Below are 21,262 nucleotides of genomic sequence, written 5' to 3'. Positions count from 1 at the left end.
ACCATAAAGTGAAAGGCTGGTTGCTGAGCTTTCGGAGACAGATGAGGCCAAGAGGTCCTTGGGGAGCAGTAGGCACCAGCGTCCTGCAGTAGCCTAGCATATGGAGCTGAATCTCCAGGCACTGACATTAACACTCCTGCTTCAGGTAACTCATTTAGCTTTGGTGTCATTTTACAATAAATATACCATCCACCGACACAAATTAGACAGCTATTGAGATTAATTTTGAGGCACTATCGGCAACATCTTAAATCAAAAATCATTCTTTATTAGCATGCTTGGCGGTATAGTGTGCCTGCCTTCCCCCCTCCTGATCCCTGCCACAAGAATAAATGAGGCCCCATGGTTGACATAGCGCATCAAGTGTTTTATAATAGTCTAATTGTAGCTAATGGTTTGTGCAGCTAATTAAGGCCCTATGAATTACAGTAATCAGTCAGGCTCATCCTTTAAACCAGATAGTTCTATTCAACCGTTCCTTTAGTAAGAAACAAAATATATAACTATATATAACTATAACTATTCACACACACTCTCACACAGGCTCTAATGATCAGCTAGGTTCATTTCAGCACAAAGAAATTAATAGGACAGATTTTTTTCTTCTATTTCAAAATATTTATTTAAAGAGACATTGGTTTTCAGAAACAAAGATAGTCCCCAGAGGAGGTGGGGAGAAAGTGGATCCTCAGGGACGCATTTACCTGAAAACAGAAGTTTTTCTAAACTATGTGTAGATGCCAAATATAGTCTCCCCTCAACCTCCATGGACCGCATAGGTTCCCGACTGGAGTAACCACATGGGTTTCTTATGTTCTGGGAATGCAAATGCCTCAAAAAATAGTGACAAGAAAATTGCCTGAACAGAGTTGTTGAAAACTCAAAATGGAAAACACTCTGCCTGTCAACTGGATAGTTGTCAACACCAATCAACGTAGTGGCAGTGACCAAAGACAGGGAGGAAGAAGTAAGTGAGTGAGCAGTTTAAGGAGACAAATTGGTAAGAGGAAAGCAATGATTTCTTTTGCAATGGGTTTTGTGGGGTGTGTTTTATTTTCATATTACCATTATACTGAGGTACAAGGATTTACAGTCCTGTTAATTATACTTGTCATGCATGCATTCATCCCACACCACACTCATGGAAGATATATTTAAATTATATTAGGTCGCATAAAGGCCCTCTGAAGACCCTAAAGATACTTAATTTAACTGTTTATATAAGACTTGACAGAAGATAGCAGAAAATAATTTTTGAAACAACTCTGTGATGTCCATGGGAAGTTCTCTGGAAGGGGATTTGGGATCCATGCCTCCATAAAAACCAGATAAGCATTTCTAAGGGTCCTCAGAGTAGACCTTTTCCACTTGTGTAACTTCATTACTTGAAACTAAGAGCAAGAGAGACTCCATGGGCTTCAGGATGCCTGTAATTAATAATTAAGAAATTCAGATAAAGTCAGAGGGAGAAGGCAAATACCAGACAATCACACTTATCTGTAGTATAAAGGGAAACAAAACAATGGAGCAGAGAATACCAAAAGATGACAAAACTCGGGGCTTGGATTACAAAACTGAAATAACTGAATAATGGGTGCAGGGATGGGGAAAATGAAGAGATGGATTAGAAGTAATCCATCCAAGTAATAAAGTAAGTGGAATAAGGTCGGGCACTTTGGTGGCAGTGAAATGAAATAACTTCGTACATCAAAACCAGCCATTTATGTTAACACTATTGCAACCAATTTCCCTAAGTGACAGTAAGATTTTCTTAAAAGAATAAAGCTAGAGCATTTGGCAAGTTAGTTTACAAAACAACAACAACAACAAATATATATATATATATATATGTATATACACACACACACACACACACACACACACACACACACACACACATTGGTTAGGGAGCTCGCCTTGCACCTGGCTAACAAGATTCTATTCTGGGACAATGTGTAGTACCCTTAGCCTTGCCAGGGGGATTCCCTAAGTGTAGCGTCAGTTGGGGGCCCTGAGCACCAATGGGTGTGACCCCAAATTAAACAAAAGAAACACAAAAGAAACATTTTATTTAAGCAGAGAACAGAGAAGGCTGAATGAGAGGAAGCACTAGTCCTTATCTCAGGTCTTTGCTCTTTTTCTTATCAAAGCAGAAATCTCATTTCTTTTTGCCTAGAAAAGTGCAGTTCATAGTTTTAATGATTAAGGTGTATATTTAGAAGGGAACCTTTCTTCTCCATTTATAAAAACTAATTTTTTATAGTCAAAGACAAAGTCATTCTCTCCTTTTCCTTGAGGTGGTCTGTTTTCTCTCCATTATCTCTATGTTTTTAACATTAACATGTGTGTGCGTATATACATATATATTTTTACTAGTTATATATGCGGATCTATAAAGTATATATCTTCATTTTACTTAGAATTTACAAAACTAGATAAATTATATGCTAGATAATCTATTAAATTAAATTGATATTAAATTGATCATTTTTCTCTGATAATTTGCCTCACATTGTTTTGATTACTTGTCTAGTTCCAGAAGAACCCACAAAGGTGGAGGAATTTTCTCTGGGACCCAGTAGGAGCAAAACTACATGCATTTACAACTCTGAAAAATAGGGGGAAAAAATCTATAGAAATGTCATCAACATGACCTGTGTTAGAACAGGATGAGCCTCAACCCTCCAGGATCCCATTGCCAATGAAAAAGGGGAGAGGAGGGGAAAGTTTTTTTTTTTTATGAGAATTCTATATTTTCTTTCTCATCGGACTAGATAGAAGTTTGAAAATTCAACAAATGGTTTGCTTTTAGGCAAGTTTTGTTTGAACTGCCTAAGCAGATGATTGGTTAAGCATTTCTATTGTGTAAAATGTATTCTTCCAAGATGTATTTATTGTAGACTCTCATTCCCATAAGTCACTTCCTTCTATTAGGGATAAATTTTCTTACTGTAATTAAGGGTCATTTCTTTATGATTTTTAATGGAATTTAATCAATATCCACTGTGAACCTTACTACTCTCTCTCATTTTCCAAGTCAAAGTACTCTTATTTCACACACACACACAAAAAAATCCTCTTGAAACTCTTTTTTTTAAATTTAATTTTTATTAGTGAAACACCATGAGGTAGGGTTGTAGACTTACAAATTTTTGTGCTTGGGTTTAATTATACAATGATCAAATACCCATCCCTCCACCAATGCCCATTTTCCAGCTCCTGAAACTCTTAATTCAGCATTCTATAGTAAAAATTTTTGCTGGCTAAGAAAAAAATACTTTAAAATATAAATTTATAGGGATGGATACTCGATCATTGTAAAACTGAAACCCAAGCACGAAAGTTTGTAAGTCTACAACTGTACCACATGGTGTTTCACTAATATATATATATAAATGTATATTTTGTTGCATATTTTAATTATAAATTTATATTGTGTTATATTTATTTGCATTCCTATATACACACAGTTGATTGATATCATTTTAAATAAATTCATTATGTAAATAGATTTTTTTAATTTTTGAAGTGACACCTATAAAATTAAAATTTTTGCACTAATGTGTATTATCTTAATAGAAGTCAGTGTAACTTTTCATTAAGTTCTTATTTATCTGTTTGTTTGCTTATTTACTTTTTAGTTTTTCTGACGTTATAAATTATTTTTTGTGGCCATTTCTAGTAGCATTAAAAGTTAGCTTTTCAAAAGAATCTTCTAAGTACAACTTGCAAAGCCATAGCTGTATGTTGACATTTGATTACAGATAAATTGAGGCTTTCTGTGAAATTTTTCCTTTCAACATGGCCAGATATTGTAGGAAATCAGCTTGGTGGAAATGGAGATATTTCAGGTTTCATTACAAACCCACTCTCTTTCCTCATTCGGTTTCTTTTCCATACCATTCCCCCTAAAATGATATATATTCTTTGAGAGGCTTTAAAAAAGCGCTTGTGCTGATATAAGTAATTTTTGAATAGGTTCTTCAGATCCAGACCCAAATATAGCTGTCCCTTCATGGGAAGCAGGTAGAAAAGTTTGAGGCTTTATTTATACTGTATAGCAAAACTTAAGTTTCATGGCAACTCCAACTTAGCTACCTTTGCGGTTTTCTTTAGGGAACCATTCAGAGTTTTTTCAACATGTGAGTGTTATTTGACTAGTGGTTCTGGAACTAATACACACTGTAAATGTATCCCATTGTTTTTTGATCGCCTAGGAAAGTGTGTATATTCTATTCCCATCATACTCCATGCCCTGAATTTCAAGCATTCCAAAAGGAATAATGACAGTATGTTCACAACTTTGTTATCTACCACTGTGCCCTCTCCATCCTGTACATTTATGGACCACATATATTTATTCAGTGGTTGAAAGAATGTCAACTCTTTCTAAAAATGTTTATCGTATTTGCATGAGTGAAACTCCCGGGTATTCCTCCTGTGTAGACATTAACCTATCTAAAACTGCAAATCTGAGCCAGCTGAAACCCAAAGGTCCTTTCAGCTCCAGAACTCTATGATTTTCTGACTCTCCACATCTATTGAATGAGGGCAACAAAGCCCTGATTGCTAATAACAGTTGACTGCAGAGTCTAGCCAGCTGCTTTTGGTTGATTTAATGTTATTTTTCCTATTTTGTTTGATTCCACTCCAGAAAGTGGACACCATATTAATCGTATTCATAAATACTGTATGCACCAGTTGCAGAACCACAGGGCTCATTTAAAAAGAAAGATTAAACACATAAATTAATGTAATGAATTAAGCTGCCAAATTCTTTACTCTCGCACCCGGAATTTCTAAAAGAATCCAATCCATATCCAGAACTAATAGTGAAGGAAAAGGCCACAACTAACTTCCACATTTTTCAGAAATCATTGGGCATGTTAATTCAACTTCTAGAAGACTCAAAGTTACTCTGTAAGAGAAAAAATGCAACAGTGCTCTGCATTAATTCAACACCCTTTTAATCTCTATCTACCGTAGTCATCTATTTATATCAGAATTTAGAAATGTGACCTCTGGTTGCCAGTATGTGCCAATAATGAATTTACTATTATCATTACTCGTGATCATGAAGATATTAGTAGCACTGTCCTGGAGGCTGTTGTTCATCCAGCAGGCCCAGTAAAGTCTCCATTGTGAGACTTGTTGTTACTGTGTTCAGCATATCAAATACACCACAGGAAACTTGCCAGACTTTGCTCTGCGGGTAGTAATTTACTGATTTGGTACATACACAATTCATAATTTCTGTGACCTAGGTTCTTTTATTTATTTATATAACTATAATTTGACCTAGGTTAATAGTGATGTTGATGCTAAAATGCCTATTAATAGCCAAGATTCTAGATTTTGCAATAGGGATAAATTACAATGTTGAGAAGATAGTGAAATTATTGACAAGTATCATTCACTTCCTCTGAACATTGACATCCACTAGCTACAGCAGTCCATTCCACATAAGTGCCAGAAAAAATCAGTCTCCAAATCATAGAGATAACCATCTAACCCGAACCCTCTCTCACTCCTCCAGAAAGTGCATTTTTAATTTTTTGGTGAAAATATGGATTACATCTGGAAGTATTTGCATTCCCAAAGCAAGCCAGTTTCTGTCTCCACCATTTTATTTATTTATTTATTTGGTTGAGATCTCACCCCGGTGATGCTCAGAGGTTATTCTTGGCTCTGGACTCAGGAATTATTCCTGGTGGTGTTCTTGACCATATGGGATGCCAGGGATTAAACTTCGGTCGATGGCATGCAAGGCAAGCACCCTACCTGCTGCATTATTGCTCTGACCCCACCACTTTTTTCTCAATTGGCAAGTTACTTAGTGTTCCTGTTATCTTGGAATTTAATCACGTGCACCCATGGATTTTTTTAACCAACAAGACTGTGGTTTGGGTATGCTCTGGAACACACGCATAGATGGACACTATTGAAGTCGAGATGCCTAACAAACCTTGGGAGAAAATAAAACAAACTTGGGGCAAAGGAAAACATGATTGTGGTTTATATAGCATAGTATGATGCAGTAAATTGAATTTAACTAGCTGTTCCAAAGAAGTAAGTTTATAACTAAAGGAATGCAATCTACAGGTCATTTGAAAGCTACTCAATTTAACTTGTAAAATTATTTTTCTAAAGAAAAAATATACTGAAAGTGATTATTAGACAGCAGCTAAATACTTTGTTGATTATAATTTTGAGAAAGAATGAGGTCCAAATTCAATCCATTTGGCAAGGGAGGCTGAGTTCTGCCCTGAAGAACTGCTTAACTTTGGAAAATTTTTAACTCTTCTGTTTATTTTCTCATCCTCCAAATAGTAATAAATCTAATATCTACTTCATAGAGACTTTTTTAGACTTTCTATAATTGAATGTGTTAATATATGTACAGTTCTCAGAAAATCATCCAGTATGCAATAAGCTTAATAAAGGAATAGCTCCTAATGTATTTTAAGGATTTAGGTGGTATTGATTTTAGTTGATTAGTACAAATTAGGGAAAGTTAGATAGAAAGTATGCTAGAAAACCAATATCTGAGTTCTAATTCACCTTTCCTTAAGTACATATTGACCCTGCGAATGTGTTCTGTTATTTTTGTAGTATGGAAAAATTAAAATAGAAATCAAATTCATTTTTGAAGATTGTAGAAATGGATCTAGACATTTAAACATAGAAAATTTCATAATGCACTTAATAAGATGATGAAACATTCTAACCTTCATTATCATTCACTCTCTACAAAATTGTAAGCAGTATTGTAATGCTCACAGAAGTCACAGGACCACTTCTGTGCCAAATGAAATCAGATTGTTGGAGACTGGAATTAAATTCATTTTGATATGATCTGGATCAAGAACTTCATAATAATCAGTGTTTTCCACTGACCTTGTTTTCAGTTGTCTGCAGTTTGAATATTTTGAAAAATCAAGTGTATGTATTTTTTATGTTGAAAGAGAAAAACACAATTTTAAGTACTGAGCGTCTCTCTGCCCCTCAAGCATCTCATCTCCATCCGTGAAATGCATAGACTCATTCAGCTTAAAGTTTTGAGTATTCCAGAGCAGTGATCAGTTCCTAACTAAATAGAAATTATATGCAAAATATCCACTCAGTTGCTTGCCATATTTGTGACAACTCTCTTTCTGCTTTCAAAAAATAAGCTTTGGATATATTAATGTCATAAGAATTTGGTTGATGTTTATAGAGAAAGGACAATGGAATTCATAAGAGGACAATACTACCTCTAGTTCACAGAATAAGCATCACCACATTTCCACATTTCTCGACATTCACGTAAATTAACAACAGATGAAATAGAAATATGCCTCCAAATAATTCAAATAATAATATTTGTTATGTTGTACATTTGCAATAGAGCAGATACTGAACTTTTTAGTCTCCTAGTGAATATCAAAGTTCTGTTTATACTATACTATGGTCTCTTAAGTGTATAATAGCAGTGCATCTGAAAAAGCAATGTACATACCTTTTTTTAATGTGACTCAGAGACACAAAGTGAGCATATGCTGTTGGAAAAATGAGGCCCATTTATTTGCTTCACTTGCTTGACTCAGGGTCGCCACAAATCTTCAATTTGTGAAAAAAAGCACAATATCTGCAAAACACAATAAATCAGGATGCAATAAAACAAGAAATGTCTGTATACTTAAGGAGATGATACATTATTTGAAACAGACTTGTCTGGGAAAAAAAAGTACGGATACTTGTATCTAACATTATGTTTGCATTTATATTTGTATTAAAGTGTGTATAAAATGGGCTGGCACACTATCAATAATAGTGATCACTTCCATGGGATTAATTATTTGCCATCCATTCTTTCATGTTATTTACATGTACTAAGTGAATTCTGGGAACAGATTATTAAGTTGTTTCTGTTTGTATTCCTGCTTTTCAGAGGAGAAAACTGAAGGACAGAGAATTAGAGAGCTATTCGGAGACATTCAGAACTCAAATACAAACACCACTTTGCTCTCCGACAATGTGCTCTTAACTATAGCTGCATTAAATTCTGTATGGGGAATGGCTGAGCTTTAATTAGAGCCTCAATCAATCAAACACCCCCTTATTTAATTAAAGAAGCAAATTTGTATGTGCTTGGGGATACAGAACAGATTCAGGCCTTGCCCTCAGGAAGTAAATGGTATACCAGGCACTTTATATGTAGTTACTTGTCTGACTAATTAAAAATGTGAAAAATGCTATGCAGAAAAGCATCAGAAATAAAAAGAAGTTTGGGAGGAAAAACTATTGTAAAAGGTAGTTTCCTGCAGCCTACGAACTATAAGCAACAAATCATACCAATCATACTAATCATACCAAACTATTAAGAGAATAAGTTCATCAAGGAAAGAAAAAGTGCTTATGTTGCTTCACTTTGCATCAAAAATTCTTGCACTATACTTCTCTTAGACAGTTTCAGAGAATTATTAATGGAGGAATCTCATGGAATAGCTAAAGATAGGGAATCTAGAACAACAATTCAGACCGACATGATCAATTTCTTCCATGGGGTGACAAAAAACTAAAAGAAACCAGCCATTTCATCAGTATTTGCTAAACCTGAAGATTCCAGTCGCCCAGATTCTTAGCCCCTTCTGGTGTCATTTTATTATTAATGGATGAATCATTTAAAATAATTTCCCAAACAACCCGTACAATTGGCATGTTCTGATTGAGAAATTCCACTACTGCTAGAGCCTAAGAGGAAAGTGCTACGTTCTTACAATTGCCTTATTGTTTAGACTTTCAACTAGAGCTGAATGATTCTATTTTGTCTCTCCGTATATGTTATATATTGCTCTTCAATACCTCAGACCCTAAAAGGAGTGTACAAAAGACCTTACCCAAACTTTACACTATGGGAGCTGAAGCATTGATACAGTAAAAATCATGGAAAAAGAGAGACACTTGTCTTCTTTGTGTACCTAGTTGTATATACACTTGGTCCCGGATATAAGCAGGAGTGAGAGAAAGAATTCCTTCTATAATGAGAGATACTTACTGGCACATAATCCTCAGACACTCATGAAGGAAAAAAATTTCTGGATTTATTAAGTTAACTTTCCTAAAAGGAAAATTGACAACTATTTTAGCAAGTTTCATTGCTCAAAATAACTTTCTATTTCCTTCCTCCCTTCCTCCCTTTCACCTTTCTTCCTCCCTTCCTCCCTTCCTCCCTTCCTCCTGTCTTTCCATCCTCCTTCCCTCCTTCCATTCTTCCTCCCTCCCTCCTTCCATTCTTCCTCCCTTCCTCTCTTCCTCCTGTCCTTCCATCCTCCCTCCCTCCCTCCCTCCCTCCCTCCCTCCCTCCCTCCCTCCCTTCCTTCCTTCCTTCCTTCCTTCCTTCCTTCCTTCCTTCCTTCCTCTTTTTATTCTTCCTTTCTCTTTGTATTCTTTCCTTCTTCCCTTGCTACACTTTTTTTTTAAATATTTTTTATTAGTGAAATACCATGAGGTACAGTTGTAGACCTAAAAACTTTCGTGTTTGGGTTTCAGTTATACAATTATCAAGTTATACCCATCCCTCCACCATGCCCATTCTCCACCACCAATGATCCCAGTAGCCCTCCCCCCCCCCACCGCTGACCCCACCCCACCTCTATGGCAGAACTTTCTCTTTTGCTCTTTCTCTTTTCCGTTAGGGTGTTGTGGTTTGCAATAGAGGTGTTGAATGGCCATCACTTGCTACACATTTTTTTTTCATTTCAGAAACTAATGTCTCTATTTTGATTTTTTTAAACAGGTTTTCTCTACAATTTCTGATCTAAATGTTAGGGGCCTTTACAAATATTTTGAGCAAACTTGACAAATTTTAAATAGGCTTTTAAGTTTTTTCTATAGCACACTCCTCTACCTTATGCCTCTGAACTATAAATGGGCAATGCTTTATTTTAGGATGTTATGCATCTTGTTTAGGCTTTAGGTTATTTATATATATATATATACATATATAAATGTATAATCATAGTCACTTGACTATACATTTATATATAAATATATAAATATATGTATAATAATTATAAATATACATATATTTATATATATAAATGTATAGTCAAATGTAATGAACATAAGGATCTTATCATTGACTTTTGTCACCAGCTGGAGAGAAATCAAAGCTGGAGCCTGTGATAGATGTAAAGGAAATATATGTTAGTGTGAGATCAGCTCAGTGTGTGCTCAGAGAGACTACATTTTGTATAAACTTGGGAATGGGGGCGGGAAAGGGCAGATGAGATCCATTGTCCAAGCTTCTTGCTAATGAACCTGAGAAAAGACTGAGGATGCTTTGAGTGGAAGAAATAAAAACCCTGCACAGGGGCAGGAATCACAACAGCAGCAGGGGTCCTCACTAAATATGAAAAGAACAGTAGTGCAGCCTGAGTGTCACCACAAGTACATCAGATATGCTCTAGACTTATTTCTTTTTAATTTTTATTTTGATCACACCAGTACTCACAAGAGAAAATAGTAAAAAGGGACTTTATTGTGTCTGTGTGATATCTTTATAAAGGTAAGTGGAACTTCGATATGATTGCTATTTCTGTAACCAAATATTAGTTAACATAATACACTGATCATTAGCATTGGTATGGAATTGCACAGTCCTTGTAAAATAACTTTTACTATAAAAAATATAGTTATCCTGTTTCCACACTAATCAGATTTGAGAAGGTAAATTCAGAGAGTAACATGGAATATCAATCTCCTGCTCTGTGTCTCGTCAGTGAATGTGCACCCTATTCCAGGATTTATCCCAGTGGCATTTTATCTCTCGCCTCACATTTCTCTTCCTGAGATTTATATGAAGAAATATAAAGTTCTGAATAAATTAATTAGTGGTGTTGGTTTTACATCACCTACCAACAAGGCTCCTGAGTAACCACTATAAGTTCATGCCCAAATGTTGTTATTCTCTCTTTCCAATGCCCAAAACAAATGATTATTTAGTAACTGATCACTTGCTCAGCGAGTGAATAAGAGAATAATCATCTTCATATCAAACTTTACTCTCTGAAAACAATGGTACAGGCATTTTTCTACTGCATATCTGTTTTGTTAGACCTGAACATTGTTATCCCTCGTCTCCTTCCTAACAGACTTCCCTACTCCCCCCACCAACTAACCATCTGCTTCCATCTTCTCACACCTATTGTCTGGTGAGATAGTGGAAGAAACAAGAAATAAGAACTCTCATGCCTAAAACGTTCATATTTTATCATTATTCAAGCCAGGATGAGGTGAAATAAACCCAGAAAAATACAAAAGCCATTATTAAGAAAATGAGAAGTTGCGTGTGACTTTTTTCCCTTCCTGTTATTTCTGCATAGTTATTGGCATCTCCATTTTATAGTGGTGTTAAGATTATTGTAGTGGAAACCTGACTACAAAAATACAGATTTGCTCTGCATCATCACAACATGGACTGCACCATGTGAAGATGCAATTTGTATTTTAAAATACATATTAAATTCCATTCCAGACCCCAAAGCTATGCTTCCCAGCTTTTCTCTAGCTTGCCACATACAGATCCTCACTGCTTGAAGCAAGCCTCCTGTATGGAAATCAGAAGTCTCTTAAACTCCAAGGTGATTCTTTCCTTTACAAGAGTATTCACCAAAATGTTTCTAAGAAATAGCTAGTTCCTCCTCTGCATTTAAATGATAATATGACACACAAACATTCAGTCCACAAAGAAACTTGAAGGAGCTCCAGTGTTCTTTTAAATGACACAAGGACAATAACTTACATATGAATCATGATTTCTATTTTTCAAAGTGTTGTAATCAAACAGCACAATCCAATTAAAGAAACAATTGCCTTCTAAAGATAAAATGGGGTGCTAGGGCTAAGGATTCAAAGATAATACAGTACTTAGGCTGTACTTCCAAAAAGCCTGTATTCTAATTACAGTGAAAGCTAGGTAAACCTTTAGAACACAGTGAGATACGTCCCACTAAAAATTGTCCCAGCAAGCACAAATACAGAGAATCGCAGAAGTGGTTTACTGTGGACAGTGAGGAAAAAATGAATGGGATAAAGCATACACTTTTGATGACACAGCCAGATTGAAATCTACTCTTTTTACTCCCTTAGTACTTTATTTCCTACTATTATAGTGTATTACATTGTTCTATTAAGAAGCTGCCATATTGTTTAGATTCTAATTTAATTTATATATAAATATAAGACTCTAAAGTACCTGCTTTATTTACTTGGTTGACCATTATTTCTTCACTGTTCTGTGTGTGCATTTACATACATACATACATACATACATACATATATGTGTATATGTATAGTGATCAACAATTTGGACATTCTAGATTGACTAATCTTATCTATATTCACATTTGGGTGCATCTGAAGGTTCTTGCCTTCACCCGCTAATGAATACATCAAGCATCACTTGTTTGTTGCCTGCAGTTGCTGGTAAGACCAAACCTAGTGGAATACTCTAATTCAAATCTAAGCCTGAGAAAAGCCTATGCAAAGAAGTCTGATTGAATTAAAGTAAGAAAACAAAAAGCAAAAAACTTGTTTTATTTCCTAGCTGTGCCACTTTGGGCAAGTCAGTCAATAACCATTAACCTCAATTTCTTCAACTGTGGATGAGAACTTAGAATGTTTTTTCCCATAGATTTGTGTGACATTGAAATTATATCACTTATATGCAGCTTTTAGCATAATTCTGTTATCAATAAAGTATTTAGGGAATTATTAGTGCAATTATTTTAATTATTTTATTCTATAAAAGGGTAAACTTGATCCATTTGAAAATAAACCAAGAACCCAAGAGTACTATTTGAAAAAGTCTTGGATGAAATAAGATGCTTGGAACACTTATTGAAGCATTCATCCACAAATAAGAGGACATAACTAGAATTTCTTGTCATTGTCTTCTGTATCTTCACTTTTATTTTTTTCTTTTCTACATCATAGAAAAATTCTCCTTATGTTGATAGTCTCCATTTCTCTCATTTACAGTCCTGTTTTTTGTCTGCTCTGACTTTGGAGCTTGAATTTTGAGCATCCGTCTTGTTCTCTGTCTTTCAGTTGAGTTTGGTCAGTGGTAGTCACCAGTAAGAGATCAAAGGGGGCAAAAGCAAGCATGTTTACTCCAACATCTATTTCTTTTTTTCCCCTTGCTTTGTCTGGCAGTGCTATGCCTCTCTGCAGCCACAACCTTTAAGGAGTTTCCCTTATTGCACTGCAGCCTAATAGGTGGTACTAGCTTCATTGTTATTAGTCCCCTGGAACCTCATCATTCTTTGCTGATTTTCTTAATTCAATAAATAATTCTGCTAAAGCTCACTTTTTTTTTCTGGAAAAAAAACCCGGCTAATTCCCTTTCATTTTCATTTGTTTTATTCATTCAGTCATTCATCCTTCATTCAAATTAAAACAGCACACCACTGGAACACAGACATGCAAATAAGGAAGATGAGTTGAAAGAAACTATAATGGAGGCAAGTTTGCACACCATTCTGGAACTAAAGCACATTCTCCCTTTTTTTTTCTGATATTCTCAACAAAAAGAATACCAGTTTTCTGGATCACATAATTTCTTAAACATTTATCTTGATGGATTTGTGAAGGAATATAAAGACAGAAGAGAATGGCATTAAAGCTCATTGAGTGGAATCTATAAAAACTAGCCCTTGTATCTCAATACACATACATACGAAATCTAATAAAAGGATAAGGCATGGGATACTTTCTAAACTTAACAAACTATTTGTTTAGGGACTCAAAAATATTTGTAATTTTTTGGGACTGGAGTGATAGCACAGCGGGTAGGGCATTTGCCTTGCACGCGGCCGACCCGGGTTCAATTCCCAGCATCCCATATGGTCCCCGAAGCACGGCCAGGAGTAATTTCTGAGTGCATGAACCAGGAGTAGCCCCTGTGCATCACTGGGTGTGACCCAAAAAGAAAAAAAAAATATTTGTAATTTTTAAAACACAAAACTTATCAGATACCCACTAGCAATGACACAAAAATGGAAAAATTTCAAAGTAATATTTTTATTACCCTCGAGCGGGCCCAGTAACGTCTCCATTGGAGACTTTGTTGTTACTGTGTCTGGCATATCGAATACTCTCGGTAGCTTGCCGGGCTCTCCGAGAGGGGCGGAGGAATCGAACTCGGGTCGGCCATGTTGGCCGCTTGTAAGGCAAACGCCCTACCCGCTGTGCTATTTTTATTACAGGATAGTAATATTCATGACTGTCAAGATCAGAGGTTCACAAACTTATTTGACCTACCAATCCTTTTCAGGAAAAAAAAAGAAAATAAAAACCTCCAATCCCCCTCATGGCCTAGAGCCTGGAATCTATTTTATTTAGGCAAGCAATGAGAAAAGGGTAACAATTGTCCCAATGGTTACAGTAACCCACACCCCAATCATTGTAGTGCCCACTGTCCCTTAGGTGGCAATATCTTCTTCTTTGGGAAACACTGATCTAGAATGAGAAGTTGGAAGTCACAGTATGTACTGTGAAAAAGTAAAAGGTACCAAAAGGAATTACTGATCTGAATCAAAGAACTAAAATACCAAAGAGGTTTCTTATCCAAGGTCCAGAGGTAGTTCCATGTATGATGAAGATAAAGCTAGTAGTTATGGATCCCTGTCTCTACCTATTTTTGTTGTTTGTTTGGGGGACAGAGGACACTGTGCTCAGGGCTGATGCCTGACTCTCTTTCATGGAGTGCTCTTGTTAGGGGATAGGGTCCCCTTCATAGGGACAGGGCTCAAACCCTGGTCAGCTGCATAGAAGACAAGTACCTTATTCACTGTACTATTTCTCCAGCTCTCAAAGAGTTACATTTTTAAACAAACATCAGATCCACAAGTAGAGTATGGTGGATTTAAGGAAATAAATAATGTCTTAGTGAAGAATTGGAAACTTAGGGCTTTTCTGGACCCTCAAAGTCACACTATGTTCTATCAACATGTATTTGCTCCTTATCCTGCTGACAGGAAAGGTTCAGTTGTGATTTGTGCTCAGTTTTCTTTACGTCTGAATGTCCTCAGGTAAGGGTGGATTAACTTGCCCTTGGCTTTCTTGGTGTGAGGCATCATCTGTCATGCCGTATGTCTTTTTAAAATTTTCTTGGCTTGAACCTTTCCATTTTGTTATCACAAGGAAGATTGCAGGCAATTCCAACTGTGAGCTATTTGAGTTCTCAGGTGTGTGTTTGAGGGGATGAAGACCGGTGCCAGGAATATAGGTTAATGTCAGTGCCAAACACAAATCCTCCTCTATCAGATTCTGAAGAAATCCTGGAAGTCACAGTTAGAATAATTCACCGCCGTCTCATCTCACGGTGTACCCTTTTCTAAGAAGAGACAAGATGGCTTCACACATACCATTCTGAGAGAAAGTGATTAGACGAAACTGAGTCTTTTGCATACACATCATCAGTGTGACAATAAAATCCCTTCTTTAATGCTATCATTTATACTGCATGAGGTAGGAGTTGACCAGATGCCCACCATCAGGGCAGAAGCATTAATTTCTCTAGGTACTGGGATATTAGCATGGCAGCTCTTCATGCAGGCTGTGCCTTTCCAAAATGGCTATTGGCTAGAGACAGCAGCTTTCCAAATATGTATCCACTTATTAGGGGATATCAGCCATTTGTTATCCAAAGTAACAGGGAAAAGTTGCCGTGATAATGGTCTGACCCTTTGCTTTTGTTTTGAGATCAATTTTTCCAGACCAAGTCTGGACCTACACAGAATAAAATAACTCCCATATTGCTACTGTATTGCCCTAGCTTCTGTATTTGCCAGATCCAAATTTCTCAATTCCCTCCTCCCACAGGTACTTCTCCTTAGAGTGTTCTCCAGTGAACTCTGTGTCAATCTCTTTTGCATACTGTGTTTTCCAAGAACTTTATGGGCTATACCCAATATTTCAGATGCTCCCCAAATGCACATTTAGTTCATAATGTTTTTTTTTTGCTTTTCAGCGCCACAACACCATTTCTAGAACTGGAGAGAATTGAATTTTCCTAACTCCTTTCCCAAGCCATTGTCTGTACAACTTGTGAGGGTACATTACTCCTCTGGTTGAAATGACCCTCCCTTTCAACACTGTACCCTATGCTTCTGTAGTGGCACCAACTTCTCCACTTATGTACCTTCTCTGTTCCTAGAAATTCCTGATTGGTGTACTTTCTTTTTCTTATCCATCATATAGAATGGAAAACATCTAATAACATTTGAGTGAATATTGTCTGTTATTCTCTATTATTCCTCAGCATTGTTTAGAAATAATGAGAGATGCCAGAGAAAATGGACAGGCATTAAGGTGCATGTCTTGCACGTTGCCAATCCTGGCTAGACAGTTGGTACCACATGATCCTTCAGTCATAGCCAGGTTCTGCCCTTGAGGGTCCTTGAGAACTTTGGGTATCCTAGAAACGCTGCATACGCTGGCCCTTGCTTTCAACTACTAGTCTGGTTGGCCAAGAGGGCTCTTAAGTCTCCCATATTCTGCTTGGGAGACTCCCCTTCAATAATAATAAAAAAGAAAAATGTATATAGTGCTATTTGTGTGTCATAGGTGAAGTCCTAAAACTTGACTCTCCAGCATGTGGTACTTGGGGTAAAAATATCACAAGACAGGGGCAATCAGTATTTAGTACCATTCATAAAGAGTAAAGGAAAAAACTCTATTTCTCTGAATGCCCTTGTCTGAACTTACATACAGTACATGCATTATTTCCTCAGTACTCTGAAGTCCAAGAAAGGAGACAGTTGCCTGAAAATGGACAAATAAATCAATAATTGATGATTAATAATTAATAATTGAATGAATAGAAAATAAATGAAGAAAGAGAGGAGAGATTATGGAGAGTCTGATTCTATTTTCTTTTTCTTATTTATTTTTGTCTTTATTTTAGGGCCACACCCAGCAGAACTCAGGGCATATTCCTGTTACTGTGTGTAGGGACAACTTTCCTGGCAGTTCTCAGGAGACCATATGCAGTCTCAGGGATTGAACCCAAGTGAGCCACTTACAAAGAGAGTGCCTTACTTATTGTACTGCAACCATTCTGACAAGGCTAAGAAAGAAAATAGGAAGGAGCTTATCTTTTCTAAATTTTATGTCTTTTTTTTTTCATTAAAATAACCATCTGAAAGAGTCCTATGCAAAATCCAGATATAAAAACTAAGGAAATCCATGAATGTGTTCCAGGTCTCCGACTAACAGAGCTCTTCAGACACCAGTTTCTTATAAGACCAGATTCCTCAAAACTTTGTTGGAGCAACCTGCACAATTCAGCGTGCAGGGGAGCTATTTTCCTCAGAAGGTAGGTAAACAAAATTCTCGTTTTAATTTAGATAACTTTTTGATAAATATTTGTTTCCACTAACTCTTTAAGTCTGTTTTATAAGACTGAGTTATGTTTTTTCTTCTTACCTATTGATGTGTCTACTATCATCCCTTCATCAGAATGGTGCAGTAGATTTTTTTAACTAAAAAAAAAAATTAAAATAGTAACTACATATCTCTGTTACTTATCATAAAATTTAATGGAATGTATATTTTGTATAAACAAGAGAGTGAAATAGTTCGGAATCAAAAGAGACAAATAGAAATAGGGTAAACTAGCCCCGTATCAATTTATACACTAAGAATTCATTCCGTTCCTTACAAAGGTCTGATACTAAATTCTTGGCCCTCCATTCAGAGATATATTATATATCTTAAGTTGTCTATGTAAAAATGTATTAAATTCTTTTATTTCCAGGGTTGGAACAATAATACGGCAGGTAAGGCACTTGCCTTGTACATGGCCTACCAGGATTCGATCCTGGGCAGCCTATATGTTCAACAGATTCCACCAGGACAGGTCCTTAAAGGCAGAGACAGAAGCAAGCCCTGAACATCACTGGGTATGATCCCAAAACAAAACAAAACAAAAAAGAGCAAAACTCCTCTTATTCCCTATTAATATGTACACAGATAGGTGACTATAATACTTTTGCACACATCTACAGCTCAATTTCTTCTATTTATATGGCATTTTAGGTGAAGTTCTAAGGAATAGACCTCTCCAAAGATATTCAAGATAAGTCCCCACTTCAAGATAGTCAAAACAACTCTCTTCAAGATATATCACTTTGGAAAGAAGAATATTTCAACCTGAGGTCCTTTAGACTTAAGAGAACATTTTGCTATTCCTTTAACTACCTACGGAAATGAAAAGAGGTAGTCCCAACAGAATTGGGATTATTATCAGAAATGACCTTTCCCCTGGGGAATAGAACAGACATCTTACTATGGAGAGTCTGATCATTGTCATATGAGTCCTATATCCTAGTCCTCTGAGTCCCCTCTTTCTCCCTAAAGGTCCAGACCTCTATCCCACTCCTTGCTTATATACTGCCATCCTGACTCACTGTCTTTGGAATTCACATGTCTGTATAGATTGCCCATTTGTGGGGCTGGAGCAATAGCACAGCAGGTAGGGCATTCACCTTGCAAGCAGCCTACCCAGGTTTTATCCCAGACATTCCATATAGTCCCAGAACACCACCAGGAGTAATTTCTGATGGCAGAACCCAGCATTGCTGGGTGTGACACAAAAATCAAAACAAAAAATTTAGCCAATCCATTTATTTGAAATTCATTTATTTTACAACCTATTTGATAACATAGCCAATTTTGAAAGAACCTAGAGGTGAAGCATTTCTTATGGATGCATTTTCTCCTCTGTACTGCATAATAATCCCTTGTATACATACACCCCTGTAGCACTGTAGCACTGTCCTCCCATTGTTCATCAATCTGCTCTAGTGGGCACCAGTAACCTCTCCATTGTGAGACTTGTTAAAACTGTTGTTACCATTTTTGGCATATCAAATATGCCACGGGGAGCTTTCCAGGCTCTGTCGTGCAGGATACCATATTTAAAAAAATATTTCTATGGATGCACATTAAATTTATAACTGCTGCTACAATTATTTACATAAAATTTGATCTATGGCACTTTTCTTAATAGTGCAATTGCTGGCCCAAACAATGGTTCAACAATGGTTGAAATTTGACAACCATTACTAAACTTTCCTCATACAGCTTGTACCAGTTTATACTCTAAAAAGAAATATTAGAATTTATGCACCCCCCTTAACCTGTAAGGCAGGCCATGACATTTTAGATTATTGTTAATCTAATAGGCTGGACGTAGTATCTCAAAAACATTAATTTGCATATCTCTAATATGAATCATGTGTTATCATAGTTTTTTGTATAAAAAGCCACTAACACATTAACATAACTTTTCTAAATATATAGAGTTTATGCATTTACAATCTATCTGCTTGTATCAATTTAGAAAGATTTTTATATGCTAGACTGCTAGCCCTTTTATGACTTGAGCATTACATGGTGCAAATATTTATTTCTAATTTTAATTTTATAGACTATTTTTTACACCTTTTCTCCTAATTTTTCCATCTTCAGCTCTATCAGTGTTATATAAGTTCTGGGTTTTATATCAAAGAAAAGAATTTCTTATTCTATAGTGACAAAGAATTTATCAATTCTTTCTCCTATATAACCTTTAGTTAGAATACCTGCTAGTGACTTTTTGAAGAATCCTTCTCTAGTATCCATTTTCTAATTGTTTCAAAATAAACTGTATGTGCTGGTTTCAGACCAGAGACCACAAATGTGCCTTCAGTGCTCATCTAAAACACATTGACAGAGATGAAGTTTTATTGTGCCTTTTGTCTCAGATTCTAATTTTCTTTTTAATCAGGTTTTTGGTCCACACCCTGTTTTTGTCCAGGCCTCTACACTCAGGGGTCACTCCTGACTATGCTCACAGGACAATATGTGGTGGTTGGTTTAGCCATGTGCAAGGTAAGAATCTGGCCCATTGTACTATCTCTCTCTGACCTATGCAATGGAGAGTCTAAATCCTTAGGATTTCTTGAGCAATAAAAGTATATTTCTGAGACTTTCAGATCATCCCTGAGATTAACACAGGATGAACTGCTCTCCAGAAAGATCAAACATATGATTATAGAGTTGGGTGTTTGACTTAACTTGACCTTTTGGTAGCAGAGATTATTAGGTGAATAGGTCCAGAAGTCTTTCTAACCGAAGGAACCCAGTGTGCACTGAGTTCCACTGAGAGGTATCTCTCCTTACTATGGATGCAATAATTTATTTGCCCCATACACCAAAATTTACAGGTAGAGAAGCTTTGTGTTGTTCATTTGGTTAGTTGGTTGGTTGGTTGTCTTTTTTTGCCATATCCAGAAATGATGCTCAGGAATTACTCCTGGTGGTGCTTGGGGGAACCTATGTGGTACTGGAGATCAAACCTGGGTTGACCACATGCAAGTTAAGTGCGTTAACCTCTGTACTATTTCTCCAGCCCCAGGATTTTTATTCTTGACTTTTATCCGTCTGAACACTGCTGCTTTGACTTTGTCATGTTCTCTAAGTTTAACCCAGATTTGGATCAAGCACACGTTCTTAATGTCCTAAATTTAAGCATGTATTGCCTATATTCTTCTACTCATTTCCAGGGGTCTGAATGCTTTGTGGAAATACTACAAAACGAAGAGCAAAATCCTGGTTATTTTAAGACTTTGTGTTGCTTAATGTCCATTTCCCTGGAAATTATCCTTCTATTGCCACCAATTCTGCACACTCCCAGAGTACTTTATATCTTATTGAAGGAATAAGGCACCATTAGGGTTAGAGAGAAAAGGATGCTTGCAAGTCTACTTTATTGTACATATAATGATTCTAGTATATCATGTCAAATCTCCACCAAAGGAGCAATTTCTGGTATTGGTCTTACTAGCATTCCAGTGACCTTTACTTTTGAATCACTACTCATGATCCTGTGTCTCTAGGCTCTATATGCTGGTCTGAGTTCTTGCCAAGGAGTTTGAATGTGTTAACTGGTTTAGAAAACCTCTCTTCACTGACTGAGCAGTCTCATGGGTGCCTTGTTATTACAAATCCATAGAACAACTACAAGATGCCTAGTTGCCCCCACGCTGCCTGCACCATATGGCTTAGGCTGAATTGACCTTCCAATTCTGACTTTTCAATAGTTGAATAATACAGTCTTAATGTCATATGACTTTATACTTTCAAGTATAAATCTTATAATAATATCATTTGGAGATGTATGGTTTTTGGTCTATCCGATAGTTTCCAATGCTTGAACCTCAGTATTTACTAA

This window comes from Sorex fumeus, unplaced genomic scaffold (assembly GCF_029834395.1).
Source record: "Sorex fumeus unplaced genomic scaffold, SorFum_2.1 ptg000128l, whole genome shotgun sequence".
In the NCBI taxonomy this organism is placed as follows: Eukaryota; Metazoa; Chordata; class Mammalia; order Eulipotyphla; family Soricidae; genus Sorex; species Sorex fumeus.
This window is presented reverse-complemented; position numbering follows the sequence as displayed.